Source organism: Cynoglossus semilaevis, unplaced genomic scaffold (assembly GCF_000523025.1).
Source record: "Cynoglossus semilaevis isolate Cse_v1.0 unplaced genomic scaffold, Cse_v1.0 scaffold4769, whole genome shotgun sequence".
NCBI lineage: Eukaryota > Metazoa > Chordata > Actinopteri > Pleuronectiformes > Cynoglossidae > Cynoglossus > Cynoglossus semilaevis.
The window spans coordinates 1524-6563 of record NW_007585277.1 but is presented as its reverse complement, the minus strand read 5'-3'; the positions used below and the strand labels follow the sequence as shown (position 1 = coordinate 6563).

General features: G+C 40.3%; 1 long non-coding RNA gene across 1 annotated transcript; it reads left to right on the top strand.

Annotated features, from left to right (window-relative positions):
• The first annotated feature begins 135 nt into the window (after nt 1-135).
• Nucleotides 136-1898, top strand: LOC112486610 (uncharacterized). Its single transcript, XR_003049120.1, has 3 exons — nt 136-266; nt 913-1021; nt 1839-1898. It is a non-coding gene; the product is annotated as an uncharacterized LOC112486610 (long non-coding RNA).
• Nucleotides 1899-5040: the final 3142 nt, after the last annotated feature.

Genomic DNA, 5040 nt, shown 5'->3' with positions numbered 1-5040 from the left:
AAGATGGACCAGAATAAACACCTTAAAACAGTAGTTAAAATAAAAACAGGAAAAATCAGATAAAAAAAAAAAAAACTTACAATAATTACAAAAAAAAAAAAAAAATCTAGATTGGTCCTATTTTTTTAGAGGATGAAATCATTTTGCTTTGATTAATAATTTTGGTCTTTTCTTCCTGCAGGAAGTCCATCCACCAGTGGAGGAGAGAAGGTCAACAGCAGCGTTTCCACGACGACACAAACGTGTAAAAATACAGAGATTGAGACGTGAGTTTATCAACTGATCCTCATCTCTCTGTCAGTGATGTCACCGCGTTGTCTTCCAGTCCAAACTAATGTGTCTGGTCTCACTTCACGACACACTCCTCCTGCTCAGAGTGCATTCTGGGAAATCTGTGAATAACGGCCAAAGGAAGTGGATTTTAAGACTCTGTCCCCTCTCCCACAATACTTTATCAATATGATGACATCATCAGTCAATATGATGTCATCATCTATGATGACATCATCAGTCAATGTGATGACATCATCAGTTGTACGATAGGAGGCGGCTCACAGCACCGTGTGTGTCCACACGTCCTGTGACCGTGGACGTGTTTGTACGTCTTTCTGTATCCGTGTGTGGGACCCTGACGTCCCACCCTGTCCCTCACCCCCTCCCTCTCTCCCTCCCTCCCCTTCCACCACACACACTTATGATAAATGAGACAGCGAATGCGGCCGATGTGATTGCTGCTAAATTTCATGCTCAGTGTCCATGTTGGCCAGCGAATAATTTAATCTGTCTTCGATTTATAAATGACTCTCCTGTGTCGGCCTAACTCACCCGCCCTCCCCTCTCCTCCCTTCCTGTTACTGTCCACCCATCCATGTATGTGTGGGTGTGTGTGTGTGTGTGTGTGTGTGTGTGCAGGCTCTCAGACGACTCCACGCTGACAACTCTGGATGCGCTCAAAGCTCGGATACGGGATTTGGAGAAACAGTTGTCTAAAGGAGACAGATTTAAATGCCTCATCTGCATGGTGAGTGTGACGGGGAATTAAACCACACACACACACACAGTGTAGTAATGCAGAGAGTGATGAGTCCTGCAGGGACGTGGAGCGTGTCTCGGACTGATTCATGGAGCAGATGCAGTATTTGTACTTCGTTTGTATCGTAAATACAGTAACAAACAAGTCATAAAAATATTTATAATGAAATAAAATTGTTGACTGACAGAAACGATGACACTGCACTGTTTGATATTTGTGTTTTGTTGAAGAAGTTAACGTTTCAGAATATGTTAAAGATTCTTACATGTTTATTTGGTTTTTTATAGAAACAAATATAACCATCTTTAAAACATTTTTGAGCAGAATTTATATATTTTTTTCTCCCATTTTGCCTCAGTTTATGTTGAGTTGTTTCATTCATTTCACATGTTTGACATGTTACATATATTGACAGTTAAAATCAATGCAGTTTTACCATCTATTTTTATGTCATTATTTCTTTCACCCAAGACTTTTGAGTTTTGAACACGTTCCTACATTTGGACCAAATGTTACATTTGACGTTCCTACATTTGGACCAAATGTTACGACAGTCAGTTAATGACATTAAATCTTTATTTAGAAAAATAAAAGAAAACGTTATATTAGTAAATATTAATTAATTTTACAAATAGAAACGTCAACTGTTTTGAAGTGATGTATCAGGAGCAGCTGCTTCTTCTCTACAGTCGTTATTCCAGTTTCATGTGGCCCTCTAGTGGTAACGTTGTGTACTGCGACAGGAAGATTCCCACAATAACCACTTGTCTGTGTCTGTGTCTGTGTGTGTCTGTGTGTGTGTCAGGACACGTACACAACTCCACTCACTTCCATCCAGTGCTGGCACGTTCACTGTGAGGAGTCTGTGTGTGTCACACTGGTAAAAAAAATAAAATAAAATTAAAAAAAAATCTCATTTACATAAACATAAAATGATTTTAAAAAAAATTAATGAAAAATTAATGTAACTAAAATGTTTAATTCTCTTCCAGGGAGCGAAGAAGTTGTGTCCTCAGTGCAACACCATCACCTCACCTGGAGACCTGAGGCGTGTCTACTTGTAAAGAGCATCACTGACTGACATCCCGGCCCCTGCGTGTCTTCTGTGTTGGATTTCACCACCATTGAAACCTCCTTTATTTTCCTACGCTGTCATGAATCATGTTTGAAGATCCCTGGGAGAGCGAACAGAGACGGGACAAGGAACGCTGAGCTCAGTCTGTGAGTGAGGAAGAAAACTAGTTTGAATAAGTGACTGAGCTGCCTTCACGTACTCTCCCACCCCTCTGGCCTCACAGTCAGTGGAAAAGGTAAGGCAGAGTCCTGCGGAGCTGCAGCTCCCTCTACAGTTTAATCTGGATGAGACGTGGAACTTTCACTTTTCTGGAGCAGGACATCTTAATACAGAATATAAAGACGTTTTCTTTTCTTCGTTGAGCACCAGACTCTGACCCTGACACCGTGACAAAGTTCTGTTTTTGAAGAACAAAATCTGGACTCTCCTGCGCCTGTTTCTGCATAAACACTTGTGGGGGAGGGCACTAAAACTGAGCTTTCCAACCAAATTAACAACAAACTTTAGGAAGCTGTTTGCCTCTCATTCTTTTTTCTTCCTCTTTTGAAGTAAACCAAAATGGTGCCCCCTTCAGGATGCAGAGCAAGCACATGTAATATAGGTCTATGTATGTTTACAAATGTTGAGTGTAAATGACATAGATGCAAAACAGGATCAGATGCTGAAGAAAATAATATCAGTTCTCTTTTTTCCTTTTTCACATTTGCAGGCCTGCGGGTCAATAAAAAAATGGCTCAAGGGAAAAGAAAACTGTATTTTATAAGAAAAAGATGATTTCCAGAGCTGTTTACTTTACTTTCACTGTACAGAAATAAGAAAAAAAAGAAAATTACTCCAGAGTAGGTGGTCAGAATGTAGCTGGTGTCATTTTTTCTGCAGAGTTCTAGAGACTTCTCCTACCTGAGGATCCCTGCAAAGAAGAATATTGGACATTTGTTCCTGTAGTTGCAACAAATGTCCAGCAGATCCTGTGTTTACGTTCTCCCTGACATCATTTGCGTAAATCAAAGCCCTTACCCAATTTCCATTCTTCACATGTGGCTGCACTGCAAAAAAAAAATCTCTGGAAATGACACCCCCTACAGGCAGGGTAAGGCAGTTAAAGGACGGCCAAGGCTGAAGCGGCGACCTCAACATTTCCTCCTGTCTACGGCAGCAGCAGCCAAGGTGGTGGTGGTGGTGTTCTTTGTGTTTGTAAAACTATGTATTCTGTGACGTCTGTATTGTACAAAAAAAGCTGATTTAAAAAAAAATGAAATAGGGAAAATGACAAAAATAAAAATGATCGAAAACCATGAGTGGCTGTGTTGAGACGACCAGGGGACGAACACCGGGCGGGTGCCGTGTTGACTGGAAAATAATTATTTGACGTGCATTTTGATCAGACGGTGTGTTATGTCAATGTCAGTGTTCGCTTTTTGGACGCACCTGAAGTTGATCGTTACCCTCTTTGAAAGAAAAAAAAATCCTCAAGGCGAATGATTGTGGACAGAGACGAGGTCACTGTCCTCTGGACAGTGGTGTCATGGCAGCCCAGCTCACAGTGACGAACTTCTCCCATTTGGCTGCGATTTGTTTTTCTGCTTGGTATACAACACTGAAGAAGAAAACAAGGATGTGATGCTGCGCTGTCGCAGCTCCGTTCCTCCGCTCTGATCTTCCACTGATTCCAGTCTGCCCCAAAGACAAATTGCACAAGAGGCTTGTGTCGGAACTAATTTGTGTCTTGTATATTCTTGGAAATGGTACATGTTCTTTCCCATTTGTAAACTACATTTGACATTAATTAAATGATTGTAAATCTCATTCACACCATTGACTTCTTCCTTGTTTCATTTGCTGCTCATCACTGTCAGGTCTCCTACGGCGGAGGTATTTTAGGACGTTTCAGATGAGGACTTTGTTGTTTGTTCCTGTACAGGTCATTATCTCAGCACATTAATTCAGATCAATGAGTCAGAAAACAAATACAATTTTAAAATATTTCCCATTGACTAAAAAAGTCAATGGGAAATATTTCTACTCAGTAAATGTGTATGATTTGAAATGTACTAAAAATCAAATTTAAAGGAAAGTATGAGGTAAAGAAAACCCTGTAATGAGTGGTTTGTAATTAGTAGCTTGAACGGTGTCACTGATTGGCTGGTCATCAGATACTGTAATATTGATGGTGTGGGAATTTAGGAGCTGCAGCTCGTAAGTTGCTCTGGGCTTTGAAGATTTTCTTCCCTCATTTATTGGAAAACATTTCCACTTTAACACCGACTCATTTGTTGACTGCGTTATAATCACCTTTGTGGACTGAGAGGAATTAGACCTGCAAAGAAGGTCTGGCTGAATCAGAAACTGCAGTTTTTGATGCTGGACGCCTGGTTTCCATCAGGTAAAGAAATCCACGTACAGTATGTGCACGCTGTGTTTGAGCGAATCATTAAAACAAGTGTTGTCAGATGGCTATAAAGTTTAATTGCAAGGGAGGAAACCACAGCAGGAGGTTATTGTTGCATAAAACCCAACTGTTGTGATTATGGTGGCTGGCGTGGGCGTAGAGCGGTGTGCTGGTAAAAACCTACCACAGTAAAACCTCAATGTCTTTAAGCATTTCTGCCATAGTCAGTGTGGGAAACATCTAACTGGGAGAAACCTGCCTAGATCATATTGTCAGTTACACGTCTGCAACTTCATTCAATACAGAAAAACTATTTCTCTTGTATATGTATACAATACTAAAGTTGTGTTCAGCTAAAATTGAAAAATGCCAAGAAAACAAATCTCATAATTTTCCCCAAAAAGTCAGTTTCCCCTAAACATCTGAAAATGCCAGTTGAACATGAGACTTGGATTAAAGTCCTGGCCTTTGTCAACATTGCGGTGTAATTATTCTTCTGTACAACATTAATCTTTCATGACAAATATATAGGTTATTTCAAGC